A 16,486-nucleotide genomic window follows, 5' to 3' on the forward strand; every position below is an offset into this window, starting at 1 on the left:
CTGGTAGGAGGGCATTCCACAGGGCGGGCGCCACTACCGAGAAGGCCCTCTGCCTGGTTCCCTGTAGCTTTGCTTCTCACAGTGAGGGAACCACCAGAAGGCCCTTGGAGCTGGACCTCAGTGTCTGGGCAGAACGATGGGGGTGGAGACGCTCCTTCAGATATACTGGACCGAGGCCGTTTAGGGCTTTAAAGGTCAGCACCAACACTTTGAATTGTGCTCGGAAACGTACTGGGAGCTGTTTGGCAGTGGAACAGTCTCCCTCAGAAGGTGGTGGACTCTCCTTCATTGGATGTTTTTAAGCAGAGGTTGGAAGGCCATCTGTCATGGAAGAAAAAAACTATGATTATTGCTTTCAGTGTTGGAGTTCAGCTGGAGGGTGTGGAAAAAAACCAAGCTTTCGCACTGCGATTAGAATAAAGGTCTGTCCAAAACTGTTTAAGAAGACAAGGCAATTGCAATAGAGAAGAGTCAGACTCTGTTCTGATCTGATCAATAGGGTGCTCTGCTTACATATTGAGCTCTCAGGTTTTTGTAGCGATGACGATGTTGGTTAATAAGAAACGACAAGAAATTAGCTTTACTGGAGAAAAAAACCGAGGGGAGAGCAGCGTTGCTGAAGTCAAAGTATTTGACATTCCATGTTTCCTTCCTTCTTTCACCTTCTCTCCCACCTTCATGCTAACTTTATTTCTTATACTCTAAGGGAGGTGGGGTCTTATGAACATAAGATCCAAATAGTCTCGGGTCCTTGTATACCCCAGACACATAGGTAAAGGGTAAAGGGACCCCTGACCATTAGGTCTAGTCGTGACCGACTCTGGGGTTGCAGCGCTCATCTCGCTTTATTGGCCAAGGGAGCCGGCGTACAGCTTCCGGGTCATGTGGCCAGCAGGACTAAGCCGCTTATGGCGAACCAGAGCACTGCACGGAAATGCCATTTACCTTGCACTTTGACGTGCTTTTGAACTGCTAGGTTGGCAGGAGCAGGGACCGAGCAACGGGAGCTCACCCTGTTGTGGGGATTCGAACCGCCGACCTTCTGATCAGCAAGTCCTAGGCTCTGTGGTTTAACCCACAGCGCCACCCGCATCCCTACCCCAGACGCATACGAACCAAAGAATCATACTAGACCATCCTCCTGCAATGCAGGAATATACAGCTGTTCCTTATGAGCAGGCACCCCCAAACTCGGCCTTCCAGATGTTTTGAGACTACGATTCCCATCATCCCTGACCACTGCTCCTGTTAGCTAGGGATGATGGGAGTTGTAGTCCCAAAACATCTGGAGGGCCGAGTTTGGGGGTGCCTGCTTATGAGGACTGAACCTTTATCCAGACCTATAACTTTTGCTACCTGCTCTCACTCACTAAACCACCTCTTAGATATTCACTTGTCTTCCTAGCCCCTAACTGTTCCTGACTCAGCTTATTTTCCTACACTAACTCAACCTACCCACAAACTCTATCCCAATTCACTCCCACTCCAACCAACCACCCAACTCCCAACAAACTCCCTCTTCGCCCTTCCAAGAGCTGGTTTTATAGTCCCTCTGACTCCACCCCCTTGGGTTCTGATTGGGTAACCTGTTTAACTATTTCACCTCCAGCACTCTCATATGTTAACGTCACATACCCCCCCAATATATATATATATTTTTAATCACCTTGGATGTGTTTACCTCAGACCGGACCTCAGACGGCTAGAGTGAGTATGGCAGGGTGCCCGTGATGGAGCCTCAAGAACATCTTATAGGGTTTTTATGAAAACCTACGAGATGGCAGTGAAGGCCGCTAAGAAGTCCTACTTCTCGGCCTCCATTGCCTCTGCTAGCTCTCGCCCGGCGCAATTATTTAGTATAATTAGGTCTTTAACGTCCCTTGAAGGACAGCCAAATTTAAATAACAATTTGACACACAGCTGTGAGGCATTTGCGAGCTTTTTTGCGGAGAAGGTCCTGTTGCTCCGCCATGACCTCCCTGCCAATTTGGATACAATAAAGGAACTGGAGGCCCCTCGACTGTCCTCGGGCCCAGTATTGGACCACTTTGACCGGATATCCCCAGCCGATGTGGACAGACTCCTCCGAGCTGGAAAGCCCGCCACCTGTCCTCTTGACCCGTGCCCGTCTTGGCTGATTAGAGCGTGTCCAGACGAGGTGCGGGCCCCCCTGGGGGATATCATCAATTTGTCCCTTGGCACCGGGATATTCCCAGGGGAACTGAAGGAGGCAGTGGTGCGCCCGCTCTTAAAGAAAACATCATTAGATCCCTTAGATCTATCCAATTACCGCCCGGTTTCGAATCTTCCATTCCTGGGTAAGGTGATTGAGAGAGCGGTTGCTGAACAGCTTGGTAGGTTTCTGGATGAAACATCGGCTCTGGATCCATTCCAGTCCAGTTTCCGCGCTGGTCATGGGACCAAGACGGCTCTGGTCGCCCTAACAGATGATCTCCGCAGGCAGCTGGATCGAGGCGGGTCGGGGCTGCTGATTCTTCTAGACCTGTCAGCAGCCTTCGACATGGTCGATCACGAACTTCTGGACCACCGCCTTGCCGACGTGGGGATCCAGGGCACAGTCCTTCAATGGCTGCACTCGTTTCTCTCTGGTCGGGGACAGAGGGTGGCGCTTGGGGGGGAATTGTCATCGCGCCACTCCTTGGTGTGTGGAGTGCCTCAGGGTGCGATTCTCTCCCCGATGCTTTTTAACATCTTTATGCGCCCCCTCGCCCAGCTTGTCCGCAGTTTTGGGCTGGGTTGCCATCAGTATGCCGATGACACCCAACTCTATCTGTTGATGGATGGCCATCCTGACTTGGCCCCAGACACACTGACCAGATGTCTGGAAGCTGTGGCTGGATGGTTACGTGGGAGCTGGTTGAAGTTAAATCCTTCGAAGACAGAGGTCCTCTGGCTGGGACGGGGCGATATGGGATTGAGGGGGCAACTCCCATCTCTTGCGGGGGGGAAATTAGTGCCAGCATCGCCCATTAAGAGTTTGGGTGTAATCTTCGATACCTCCCTCTCTATGGAGGCACAGATTACAGCTATAACAAAGGCAGCATTTTTTCATCTCCACCAAGCTAAGCAGTTGGCTCCTTATCTCTCTCGCCCTGACCTAGCCACTGTGATCCACGCGACGGTCACCTCCAGACTGGATTATTGTAACTCGCTCTACGTGGGGCTGCCCTTGAGACTGACCCAGAAACTCCAGCGGGTGCAGAATGCCGCGGCGAGACTCCTTATGGGGTCTTCGCTGCGAGATCATATTCATCCGGTACTATACCAGCTGCACTGGCTCCCGGTGGAGTACAGGATCAGGTTTAAGATGCTGGTTTTAACCTTTAAAGCCCTATACGGCCTAGGACCCTCGTACCTACGGGACCGCCTCTCCTGGTATGTCCCACAGAGAAATTTACGGTCTGCAAATAAAAACATCCTGAAGATCCCAGGCCACAGAGAGGTTAGGCTGGCCTCAACTAGAGCCAGGGCTTTCTCGGCCGCGGCTCCAATCTGGTGGAACACTCTGTCACAAGAGACCAGGGCCCTGCGGGACCTGACATCTTTCCGCAGGGCCTGCAAGACAGAGCTGTTCCACCAGGCCTTTGGTCAGGGCGCAGCCTGACCCCCTCCTCTGGCAATCTGCACAGAATTTTGCTTAATGGTTGCCATCAATTTGATTTTGATTAATTTTATAATGAATGTTTTTAGAATGTTGGATTATTTTGATTGTTGTTAGCCGCCCTGAGCCCAGCTTCGGCTGGGGAGGGCGGGATATAAATAAAATTTATTATTATTTATTATTATTATTACCTCTTAAAGAGTTGTGCTGAATTTTCAAGACATGGGGGTTAGCACAATAAGAAAGGGGCTTTAGGGAGAAATCCCCACCCCCTAGTCTAGCCCACAAAATCCAGCCAGCGGCAGGAAAGGAAGCCCTTGCAAGAATCAAGCGGCAGGCAGAGAAATGTGCATTTGAGTTAAAGAGTAGGAGTCGTTTAACGCTCCCAAAGTGTCATTAGCGGTAACCTGTCACATAAAACGAGGTGTCAGATTTCCATTTTCATCTGAACTTCAGGTGTTTAGTAATCCAGAAGCTTTATTTAAGGACTGACCTTTGACCGGGGCTGTCACTCCAATTGCGAGTTGTTGATAGCCACTGGGAATCGATGGACAACATGAAGGTCACTTCCGAGAAAAAACTGTGGCTATCAACGTGTCAGTTCCAATGAAGGATTATAACCAAGCGGCAGAAAAGCAAATCTGGGGGTTGCCAGCACTTCGCTTCCCTCCTGGGCTGAGTCTCCGTCTCCTTGCTCTCTCATTAACTATTTGGGAGGGAGACAAATAGATATAAACTGGTATTAAATAACATGCATTTCCAAAGACAAACTGAATTTTCTGCTCCAGGGGGGATATCCAGTGGGCTCCATTTAGAATCCTAACGCTCTGCTGTCCCAGATATGTGGAAGAGACGAGGTTTATTTCTATACTTAAAGCAGAAGATGTCAGAATAATTTTGCAAGGGAGGTGGTAGCAGCAAGCCTAGTATTGGGGAGATAAAGGGTGCAACTAAATGGGTGTCAATTGTGGGATCTGTGCTCCTCATGCCTGCAAGATTTAAATTTTGTTTTGTTTTCTTGCAGAACCCATGCAAAATAGTCGACATCAAGATGTCAGCCGATTTTGCACCCATCTAATCCAGAATTTGACATTCTGGTGTTGTCAACTACCCATTTGTGGTATCTCAGTGACCCATTTGCAACATTGAGCCCCACCCCACCCCCCAATCTGGAAGCACCATTGAGTTGTATCCCATGCTGGTCTTTTTCTTTTCTACTCAGAGGAGACCCGTTGATAAGAATCAGTAATGATCAACAATCGGTAATAACAGGGTCCAATCCTATAGATCAGGGAAAACTTGGGCAGAAAAGTGTGGGTGGTAGTCAACTAAGTTTTACATACAGAGTAGACCCACTGAAATTAATAATGACTAACTTGGGCCCATTCATTTCAATGGGTCCAATATTGGTTGCATCCCATTTTTAACTGAGACCTGCGAGCCCTTTTAATTTTTTAAAATTTAATTTTACCTAGAAGTTGAATGCCAGGCAAGGTTTAATCAATGTTGTCTTTCACTTAAAGGGCCTGAATGAGATATAATGTTAAAAACTTTGAGCGGAGCGGAGCCAAAATTTATCAGAAATAATTTTCAGATAAATTTCTGGCATTTCTCTCTCCGCCTCCCTCTCCCCCCCTCCCCCCCTTTCCTCCCAAACTGTTGGAGAATTCTTCCTCTCTCAGAGCACAGAATCATAGAGATACCAAGGGTCATCTAGTGCAATTCTCTGCAATGCTGGAAACCCCTGACAGATAATCTTCCGAGGGAGTCTGCTCCACAGTCGAACAGCTCTTATTGTCAGAAAGTTCATCTTTATGTTTAGCATATTCACGCATGCACCAATGTCATCGCCTGCAAATAGAGTCCATAATTCTGGGCAGAATGTCATATTTCCACACCGCTCTAAATGCATGCAGATGTAGAACATATATTGTTTTGTTTAAAAAATAACTTGTGGGAGGGCACCAAGACTTCAGCATGCCAAAGCTGAAGCTAGTAGCCACTGAGAGCCTTAAACTCCATGTGTTATTTTCATGTGAACTCAGTAACATACTGACAAATTCAGGTTGTGCAATGATAGTTGAGCAGTCTCATACAACACATCTACTTTCCAAAAAGATACGGCTTTTGCTATAAGGAAAGTGGCAAGAAAATGAACGGGAAAGAATGGGATGCTTGCTTTGACACAGTGTCATCTAACCTCCCTGAAAACAAATTAAAGGGGCTAAATGATCGAAACCCTGAACTCAACACTGTGACACTTTGTGATAGGTCCTGCTTGTTATTTCATAACCCCAATTGCAGAATTTTGCAGCGGCAAATTGTGCTAATTAAGATTGGGATGCCAAATAGTTTTAATTCACATGCACACACACACACACACACACACACACACACCCCTCTCCCTATCTCTAATGGCATTTAATCAGAAGACATTGCAAACGAGGTTTTTCTTTCTTTCTTTTTTAAGGGAGCGTTTTATCCCCAGATTCAAAAATTTTTGCAGCCGTGGAACCAAACGGGAGGCCTCACCTTGAGGCCTTGAGTTCATCTATACTAGTATTCCACCATGTAAACAGAGGCTACAGGGAATTAGTTTCATTTGAAATTAATTCAAGAGAAGAGGGATTGTGTTACATGTTGCCCAACTCATCAGTGGCTGGGCCCATAGTGTGAATTCACCCAAGAGGAGAGTCCCAGCTGAGTAATTCTTTAGAACATATCGGGCATCTGGTCGTATCCATGACATAAACTATATGAAATTGGAACCTTGAGTGATCAAAGGCACAGCTCTGCCAATGAGAGCGAAAGGTGGCCTTAATTCAACATTAATATTTCTCTGCTCATATTTGGGTTCAGGAACTGGATGAGTGAATCAGGCAGCCTGCCTTGTAATTTTTGCCGAGTGTGGAATGATGACATATTGCAAGTGTGTTGTTTTAGCATTATACGGATCCATTGATTCATTATTGTTTGGTTGTAAACTTTGTGAGATAGATGATAGAAAGATAGATAGAAAGATAGAAAGATAGAAAGATAGAAAGATAGAAAGATAGAAAGGGTGGTACCTCTGGTTATGAACTTAATTCGTTCCGGAGGTCCATTCTTAACCTGAAACCGTTCTTAACCTGAAGCACCACTTTAGCTAATAGGGCCTCCTGCTGCAGGATTTCTGTTCTCATCCTGGAACAAAGTTCTTAACCTGAGGTACTACTTCCAGGTTAGCGGAGTCTGTAACCTGAAGTGTTTGTAACCCGAGGTACCACTGTAGATAGATAGAAAGAATTTCAATATGTCACCTTGGGTGGCTTTGCGAAAAGATTAACAACAACAGCAGCAATATTATTATTGTGGGTGTCATTCAATGTTATACTATGATTAACATCTTCTCAATACAAGCATTGCAGTTTACCAGATGAAGCAATTGCCCCTCTCCTCCATCTGCGTGCTGTTCTGGGGGTTCGCCTGACCTCCCCCAAACCAATTGGGGGGGGGACCAGGGCAGAATAGGGAGAAGAGAGAAAGGGAAAGTCTCGCTGTATAAGTGGAAGTCCTTACCCAAGGCTTGCACTAATGAAACACTTTAGGTGAATGTGTTTAAAAAGCCCTAAACACAACTGCTTTTCCAAAGAGAAAACAACCTGTTGATAGGGATTAGGAGAAAAGGTGCTTCACCACTCAAAATCGCTCCCCCCCCCGACCTAAGCATTAGAGAGGCAAACACCTGTTCAGAACCAGAGCAGAAGAGGAACAGCTTAGAGGTGAGACTGTTGAGATGGCGGTCCTATGCTTCTCTGCTGCAGATCCTTCCCCCGAATTTGCTTTTCTCTAGGAAAATCAGATGCTGAGCTTCTGTCGTGTGTCTCACTGATTCTGCCAATTCCTCCCTGGTCTCAACCACTGTCGAGATTTAGACTGTGAGCTCCTTGGGGGAAAGAGAGCTGTCTTTTCAGGATTGTTGTTGTTGTTTAGTCATTTAGTCGTGTCCGACTCTTCGTGACCCCCTGGACCAGAACACGCCAGGCACTCCTGTCTTCCACTGCCTCCCGCAGTTTGGTCAAACTCATGCTGGTAGCTTTGAGAACACTGTCCAACCATCTCGTCCTCTGTCGTCCCCTTCTCCTTGCACCCTCCATCTTTCCCAACATCAGAGTCTTTTCCAGGGAGTCTTCTCTTCTCTTGAGGTGGTCAGAGTACTGGAGCCTTAGCTTCACACGATCTGTCCTTCCAGTGAGCACTCAGGGCTGATTTCCTTCAGAATGGATAGGTTTGATCTTCTTGCAGTCCATGGGACTCTCAAGAGTCTCCTCCAGCACCATAATTCAAAAGCATCAATTCTTTGACGCTCAGCCTTCTTTATGGTCCAGCTCTCACTTCCATACATCTCTACTGGGAAAACCATAGCTTTAACTGTACGGACCTTTGTTGGCAAGGTGATGTCTCTGCTTTTTAAGATGCTGTCTAGGTTTGTCATTGCTTTTCTCCCAAGAAGCAGGTGTCTTTTCAGGATTGGAACTCTCTAAACCAAGCCTTTGCCAACCTGGTGCCTTTTGAGATGTTTTGACTGTGGGTCCCATCAGCTGGAGCCGGTGGAAGTTTTAGTCCAAAGCAATTTGGGTCCTAAGGATTGTTCCGGAGTACAAGGACCTGGTGGAATCTATTGCCTATCTTCGCTCTCTGCCCAACAGCCCCATAGGCCACTTCTCATGGGTCCCCAAAACACCAACCACCTGAAGCAGATTTTCAAGGGGCAAAGGGTCTGCTGGGGGAACGGGATGTAGTTGGTAAATGCTGCTCCTCTTCAGCTGGTGGGTAGGATTCCAGTGGAATATTAGCTAGGATCTAAGCCAGAGTATAGGGACGTGGGTGGCGCTGTGGGTTAAACCACAGAGCCTAAGGCTTGCAAGTCAGAAGGTTGGCAGTTCGAATCCCCGCAATGGGATGAGCTCCCATTGCTCGGTCCCTGCTCCTGCCAACCTAGCAGTTTGAAAGCACGTCAAAGTGCAAGTAGATAAATAGGTACCACTCCAGTGGGAAGGTAAACGGCATTTCCTTGCACTGCTCTGGTTCGCCAGAAGCAGCTTAGTCATGCTGGCCACATGACCCGGAAGCTGTACACCGGCTTCCTTGGCCAATAAAGCGAGATGAGCGCCGCAACCCCAGAGTCGGTCACGACTGGATCTAAAGGTCAGGGGTCCCTTTACCTTTTAAGCCAGAGTATAGAAACAACATCTCTTTCCCTATCACTACAGTGGTTAGATATACACAGCAGATGATAACGAGGATAATCTTTAATCAATTGGCAATAACAACAACCTTTAATCAACCCCCAAAATAGGCATTTTTCACCATTGCGCCTGAAATGTGAAATATTCTTCTACCATACACGAGGCATCATCTATCCATCACTTGACATCTCGTAACGCCATTATATTTTGGGATGGCAACCTATTATTAATGAATTCCTGTTTTTATCTTTTATAATACCGTTTTCCTGGTTTATATGCAGCGCCTATGTTTTTATCCCACTGTTTTTATATTTTGTCTTTGTATACCGTGCAGCGTTTTTTTATATAAAAAAATTAAGGGATTTAGAAACTTTTTAAAAAAATCAATCAATCAATGGGCAATTAAAAATAAAATTTCAAGAGGGGCACCATGTTAATCTCTTGCAGCGAAAACATCAATGAATCTAACAAATGCATTATGGCGTAAGCATTTCATGGACTCAGGGCTACCCCGTCAACAGCATTGAAAAAAAATCTTAGTTGACAGGCATATAAAAAAGAAGGCTGTAAGGTGGGAGATGAGTGGCAATGAAGTGCGAACATTACAATCAGTGATTTTAAAAAGCTTAAATGTACGTTGAATAGAATTTCAAATATAAAATGTGCTTTGCTTTTTTCCTGTTGCTTAGTCTGGGGCCAAATTCACACCACACATTTAAAGCACTATGATACCACTCTGTACACTCATTGCTTGCCCCCAGTGAATCCTGGGAGCTGTAGTTTATTAAGGGTGCTGAGCGTTGTTAGGAGACTCCTCTGCCCCTCACAGAGCTGTGCTTTTCAGGGTGGTTCAACAGTCAATCCCTCTTCCCAGAGAACTTTGGGAACTGTAGCTCCATGAGGGGAATAGGAGGGGTGTCCAGCAGCTCTCGGCACCCTGAAAAACTACAGCTCCCAGGAATCTTTGGCGGAAGCCGTGAATGCTTAAAGTGGCAGGGTGCGAACGTGACCTGAGATGGCCTCGACAGCAACGAGGAATTATGCTGCTTATTGGCATAAATGATGTCTGAGCGCCGCAACAGCAGTGTCAGTGGCGAGAAAGCATGGCTGCCTATTCTCTGTTTGTGGCAGCGGAGATCTCCGAGCCCAGGCCTGGAAGCAGCCCGAGCTTCTATGCAATAAAGCAGCAGTGAGAAAAGCTCAGAGTAATTAAGTGGCTGACGCGCAGAAGAAACCGTTACAAAGAATTGACTAAATTGCCCATTCATTAGTAGCACGGCATGGAAGGAGAATTACAAGTAGACAATAGAGCCAGCGGTAATTCAATCTAACCTTGTACTTACAGAAAACAATGAGATAATGAACAGAAAAATTACCAGGCACATATTGCATTTTGTGAAGGGGAGGAAGGAGGGAGGGAATGGAGAGCGCTAATGTGGGGTGGGGGGGAGAGAGAATTGGGGGCAGGGCGTGGTAGGGGAGGGAGAGGGAGCCCTGGCACATGCGATGCTAATAGCAATACTCAAGCTGAGCAAACATTTCTCCAACACAATCATTGCGCTCCGTCGAAGGGCCTCTGGGGAGCAGAGGCGAGGCTAGATCGTGAGCAAAAAAATGTAATTTATAAGGCGTCTGCGGACTGGAATGTATCATCGGATCCGCTTGCTGACGCTCAATTGATATGTAGTTGATTTCAAACAACACCCCCCGGGCGCCCACAGGGAACATTTTTTAGATTTTACGCTTGGATATATCTGTTTAACTCGCCATTTACCAAAACGACGGCTGATGACAGCACAAACAAGTCACTCTGGTGAAGAGAGAGAGAGAGACTGGAAGAAAATGCGCGCAACACACAAATAAATCCCCCGAGTCTCTGAACTCTACTGGGTACATGTAGAAATGGTAGATAGAGATATCTATGAAACACAGGTATATTTATTTAAAGACATCAGAACATAAGACAAGGCCTGTCAGATTGGACCAAGGCTCCACTTAGAGCAGCATCTTCCATTTATTTAAAAACACCTCTCGTTTATTGAAAACATGAATCCCTCCCCTTTTCAAAACTTCAAATGGGATTGGCACCAAATATTAAAAACCAAAACTGTGTTGTTGTTTTTAAAAAAGACACTGGTAAAAATAATGTAAAAGAGCAACATTTTGTTGATTAATTGATCAGAATATTTGATCAACTGGAAAAAAAATTTTTTTGTTTAAATTTTTATTGGAAATTTTATTTACAACATAACATAAACCCCCACCTCCCCAATACAGAAATCCACCCTCATTAAACGTGAACATAACATACAATAAGCATAACATACAACAATACAAACAACCAAATAAAAGACTTCCTTTATCCTATATCCTGTATCTGGCCTCCTTATTTACTTCTTATAAACTGTTTCCTTTATGAGTAATTATTAAGACTTTTTTCTAATTATAACTTAAATATCCACAAAGTCTCCTGCAGACATTAATTGAAACAAATCCAGGTATGTATTTTAGGGCACTGTTTTGTGAAGTATTCTCTGCATTTTCCCCAGGCTTTTTGAAACTCTTGTCTAGTGTGATCTCTAATTGCCTCTGTTAATCTAGCCAGTTCAATATACTCTATAACAGATTGTCTTGCCGTTCCTTTTTTGTTGGCACAGTTTCTTTTCTCCAGTTTTCCAACGTTTTGTTGATTAATTGATCAGAAAATTTGATCAACTGAAAACATTTTGTTAGGAGATGAATTGGATGGAGAACGTTTTGCCGGGCTGAAAGAAAGGGTGCTTCCGATTCAACGGACAGCTGGTTGGAAAAGCGTTGGATTGTTTTTAAATGGAAAGACTGGTGACAACAGCATAAATCAAGCAACGTTATAAAAGAGGTGTCAGAGAGAAGGGGCGATGCCTCTTCAAAGATGGCTCCTGAGAGATACAGGGGCATCATCTGGAAACAAAGTACGGTTTTCAAATCTGTGACCATCTTGCTGCAATGTTTCCTAGAGTGGCAGGATGGCAGAGAGGTCAGCGCCAATCTAGTGCCTCCTACTGGTGCACCTGCACAGACCCAAGCTCACAGTTGCCTTGACTCATCCTTGCACTGTTCAGGTAGGATGAATCTACACTATCACCCAGCCACTCCTGAATGTTTCACAGATGAAAATAAGGATGTTGTTTCACTTGAGTGTATGGAGCCAGCAGATGAGTCTGGAATCCAAATGTCATGCACAGCAGTGAAAACAGAGGAGCTATTGTGCATAAATGGGTGGAGCTATATTATTATTATTATTATTATTATTATTACAGTGGTACCTCAGGTTACAGACTCCGCTAACCCAAAAATAATATCTCGGGTGAAGAACTTTGCTTCAGGATGAGAACAGGAATTGCGCGGCAGCGGGAGGCCCCATTAGCTAAAGTAGTACCTCAGGTTAAGAACAATTTCAGGTTGAGAACGGACCTCCAGAATGAATTAAGTTCTTAACCCGAGGTACCACTGTATTAACATTCTATACCACCCTTCATCCAAATATCACAGGGCGGTTTACAATATAAAAACACAAAAAATACATACAAAAACCACACAGTTTAAGAGGCCATAGATTTGTTTAATCAGCCAAAGTCTTGGGAGAAGAGGAATGTTTTTGCCTGGCTCCTAAAGATATGTCCCAGGGAAACCTCCCTGCGGGGAGCATTTGACAAGCAGGGAGCCACTGCAGAAAAGGCCCGCATTCGTGTTCCCACCCTCTGGACTTCTTGTGAAGGAGGCACACAAAAAGGGCCTCTGATCAGGATTGTAAGGTCCAGGTCACTTCATATGAGGAGAGACAGTCTTTGAGCTATTGCAGTCCTCAGGCTTTATAGGTCAAAACCAGCACTTTGAATTGGGCCCGGAAACTAATTGGCAGCCAGTGCAGTAAGGTCAGGATGCTCAAACCGTCTTGTCCTGGCCCTTGAATTCTACACCAGCTAAAGTTTCTAAACCATATAAGGCATGTTTCTGCCTATCTCTACATCTGTCCAAGAGTGAGCCGGCAGTAAATCACACTGTTCAAAGTTGGAGTTAGCTCTTTATTAGCAAAAACACAACCTTCACAGACTTGGCTGAGCGTCAGGCCTAATGAGGACAGCAGCTCATCTCCAGTCTGTCTTACCCATGAATCAGTTGCTGGGACTGAAATTCCCACAGTCATCTAAGTCCCTTCCTCTCCAGGGCTTTTCCCAGGCAATTGGAGAATGTGCCTGTTTGCAGCCTCCTGCTGCTCCGCCCATTTCAGCCCTATTCTGGTTCTGGGAGGCAAGGTGGGAGGGGAGCTGGTCGCAGCAGGAGGGGGAGACACCTGTGACTCTTCACTAGCCAGACGCATCTCTGCCTCATGGCCTTCCTTTCCAGTTTCAGCTTCTGCCTCTGATTCTGGACTTTTCTCTGGCACAGACTCTGCCCGCTCACAAAGCCCTGTACCTCTTCAGCTTCTGATGCCTCCTTTTCCCTGTCTTCCCCCTCTTCTCCCTCTGACCACCCATTGTTGTCCCACCACCAATGCCCGGGCCCTGAGCCTTCTTCCCTTGGGGATCCCCAGCTGGTTCCTCCCACCATTCCTCTGCATCCAACCAGTCCATGAAAACATCTGTCAGAAGCTGTTGCGCTCTCTCTCTGTGTGTGTATGTCCAAATGAAGAGCAAATAGCCTGTGTAAATTTGCATTAACTACTATTGCCTCTTTTATATTTCTGTACAGTGGTACCTCGGGTTACAGAAGCTTCAGGTTACAGACTCCGCTAACCCAGAAATAGTGCTTCAGGTTAAGAACTTTGCTTCAGGATGAGAACAGAAATCGCGCGGCGGCAGCCGGAGGCCCCATTAGCTAAAGTGGTACCTCAGGTTAAGAACAGTTTCAGGTTAAGAATGGACCTCCGGAACGAATTAAGTTCTTAACCCGAGGTACCACTGTACTGGCAGTTCAAGCAACAAACCTTCTTTCCTTTGCTTTAACTTTCTGTCTGCCATTTTGTGTAAATAAATATCTCAGTCATTTCAGACACCATGCTCCTTGTTAAACTCTCCAAGCTGTGATTTGCTATCCGAAAAAAGAAACGAAAGAAGGAACATGTAATTCCTTTGCAAAAAAAAAAAGCAAAGTAAAAAAGGAGATGATAGATAGATAGATGATAGATAGATGATAGATAGATGATAGATATAGATAGATAGATGATAGATAGATAGATAGATAGATAGATAGATAGATAGATGATAGACAGATGATAGATAGATGATTCCTGATTTCCCTGTCCCCGTATTAAGAAACAGCACCTAGGGATGGAATACATACTTAAGAGTTGAAATATGGTGATTCCATAGACTGTTAGTATTTCAGCACAAAAGGTTTTCTGATTCACAGGCTAGCGAGTGATTGCGTGGGATCTGAAGGATTGCCGCTAAAGCTGCATCAAATGGTTTGGAATAAACATTACCTGTGGCACATATTGCCATGTAACTTAATAAGCTTGACATGAGCTTTCCATGGGTGGGAACAGGGAGCCAAGCAATAGTGGGATTAAGAATGCAGCTTCAGGTTAGGGGTGCTTTGCTCTGCTCACCCCCCCCCTTGCAAAGTTATTTAGTTGCAAATCACATTCCTCGTTCGTTTTACGTGTCCCTGTACACTCTGTTCTATAGTTGCCATTTCCAGGAAAGAGTTTAAAGGCTCTTTAATTCAAGTCCAGAACTAAAAGGAAGAGCTGGGGTGTCATTGACACCCCAGCCAACACATTCTGCATCCGCACTGCAAATTAAACCTGGTTTGTGCCAGTTTAACAATCCTGTCCAACCCCACCCCCGGAATTATGTGAATATACTGTGCAATTTGTCTGATATATCTAACACCTCCTTGAAACTGCAACCACCCCACATGCTGCTATAGCCCCATAGCAGGCAAATATATATACAGTGGTACCTCGGGTTAAGTACTTAATTCGTTCTGGAGGTCCGTTCTTAACCTGAAACTGTTCTTAACCTGAAGCACCACTTTGGCTAATGGGGCCTCCTGCTGCTGCCGCGCCGATGGAACACAATTTCTGTTCTCATCATGAAGCAAAGTTCTTAACCCAAGGTACTATTTCTGGGTTAGCGGAGTCTGTAACCTGAAGCGTATGTAACCTGAAGCATATGTAACCCGAGGTACCACTATATATGTGTGTGTGTGTGTGTGTGTGTGTGTATACGTACAAGTACACAGCAATTCTTAAAGGACTTGCTCCTGCTGGGGGTGGAAGTATTTTTTAAACCAAACTTAGCCACCTTGCTGTGCAATCCTAGAGTTATATAGAATTTTTCTTAAATGCCTTATACAGTGGTACCTTGGGTTAAGAACTTAATTCATTCTGGAGGTCCATTCTTAACCTGAAACTGTTCTTAACCTGAGGTACCACTTTAGCTAATGGGGCCTCCCGCTGCCTCTACCACGCAATTTCTGTTCTCATCCTGAAGCGAAGTTCTTTACCCGAGGTACTATTTCTGGGTTAGCGGAGTCTGTAACCTGAAGTGTCTGTAACCTGAAGCGTCTGTAACCCGAGGTACCACTGTATTCAATAGTATCTGAAAGCATGTACAAAATAGAAAGAAAATCATTGTGCAGTTTTACCCTAATTTTTGACACCTGGGGTGAGGGAAGGAGGACTTCTATGTTTGAGGCTCATCTTCTTTCTGTGGCTGTAAGTTGTTTCAAACTGGCTTTAGCATTGTGTTTTCACTGTTGTAATGTCACCCTGGGACATTGGGGTGAAGGGCAGGCTAATAATGCCATTCCCTCTACCATATGGGAAGCATTGTCTGTTACTGAGCACATAGAAGAATGAAGCATTGGGCGAGCTTGCTGGATCAGGCCAATGGCCCATCTAGCCCCAGCAACCTGTTCTCATGGTGGCCAATCAGATGCCTGTGGAAAGCCAGCAAGCAGGATCCGAGCACCAATAACTGTATACCTGGAGAAGCGTCTCCACCCGCATCGTTCGTTCATAGACATCTTGCAGTTGGGGGGAAAGGGAGCGGGGAGAGAGCAGGGAGAGAGATGGGGGGTATTGTTCTTTCGTTCCATTGCCTATTGTTAGTGTAGGGGTTTGTCTCAGCATCATGTGGGGAGGTCCTTTGTTTACATACTGTATTTTTCGCTCTATAAGATGCACTTTTTCTCCTTCAAAAATTAAAAATTATGGAGCGAATGCAGGCTCCTTGGCTTCAGCGATAGCAACATGAAGCCTCCGAAGCACAGAGGGAGAGCTCCCCCCACACTCCGGAGGCTTTGCGTTGCTTTCGCTGAAGCCGCCTGAAGCCCCCGGAGGAGTTCCCGCTGCGCACCGAAGGCTTGCGGATAGCCGCCTGAAGCCTGGAGAGCGAGAGGGGTCGGTGCACACTGATCCCTCTTGCTCTCCAGGCTTTGCTTCGCTGGAGAGGCGCTGCACAGTTTTCCCTCTCTGCGCAGCGCCCCTTCAGCAAAGCGGGAGGAGAAGTGGAAGGGGCTCCGTTTCTCCTATAGCTTCACTAAAGGGGCGCTGAGCAGAGAGGTGGAGAATTTTTTCCCCTGTTTTCCCCCTCCTATGGAGCGTCCTATAGAGCGAAAAATATGGTGTTTATTTACTTAGTTCTAT

The sequence above is a fragment of the Podarcis pityusensis genome (assembly GCF_964106645.2).
Source record: "Podarcis pityusensis genome assembly, chromosome: 11".
Lineage (NCBI taxonomy): Eukaryota > Metazoa > Chordata > Lepidosauria > Squamata > Lacertidae > Podarcis > Podarcis pityusensis.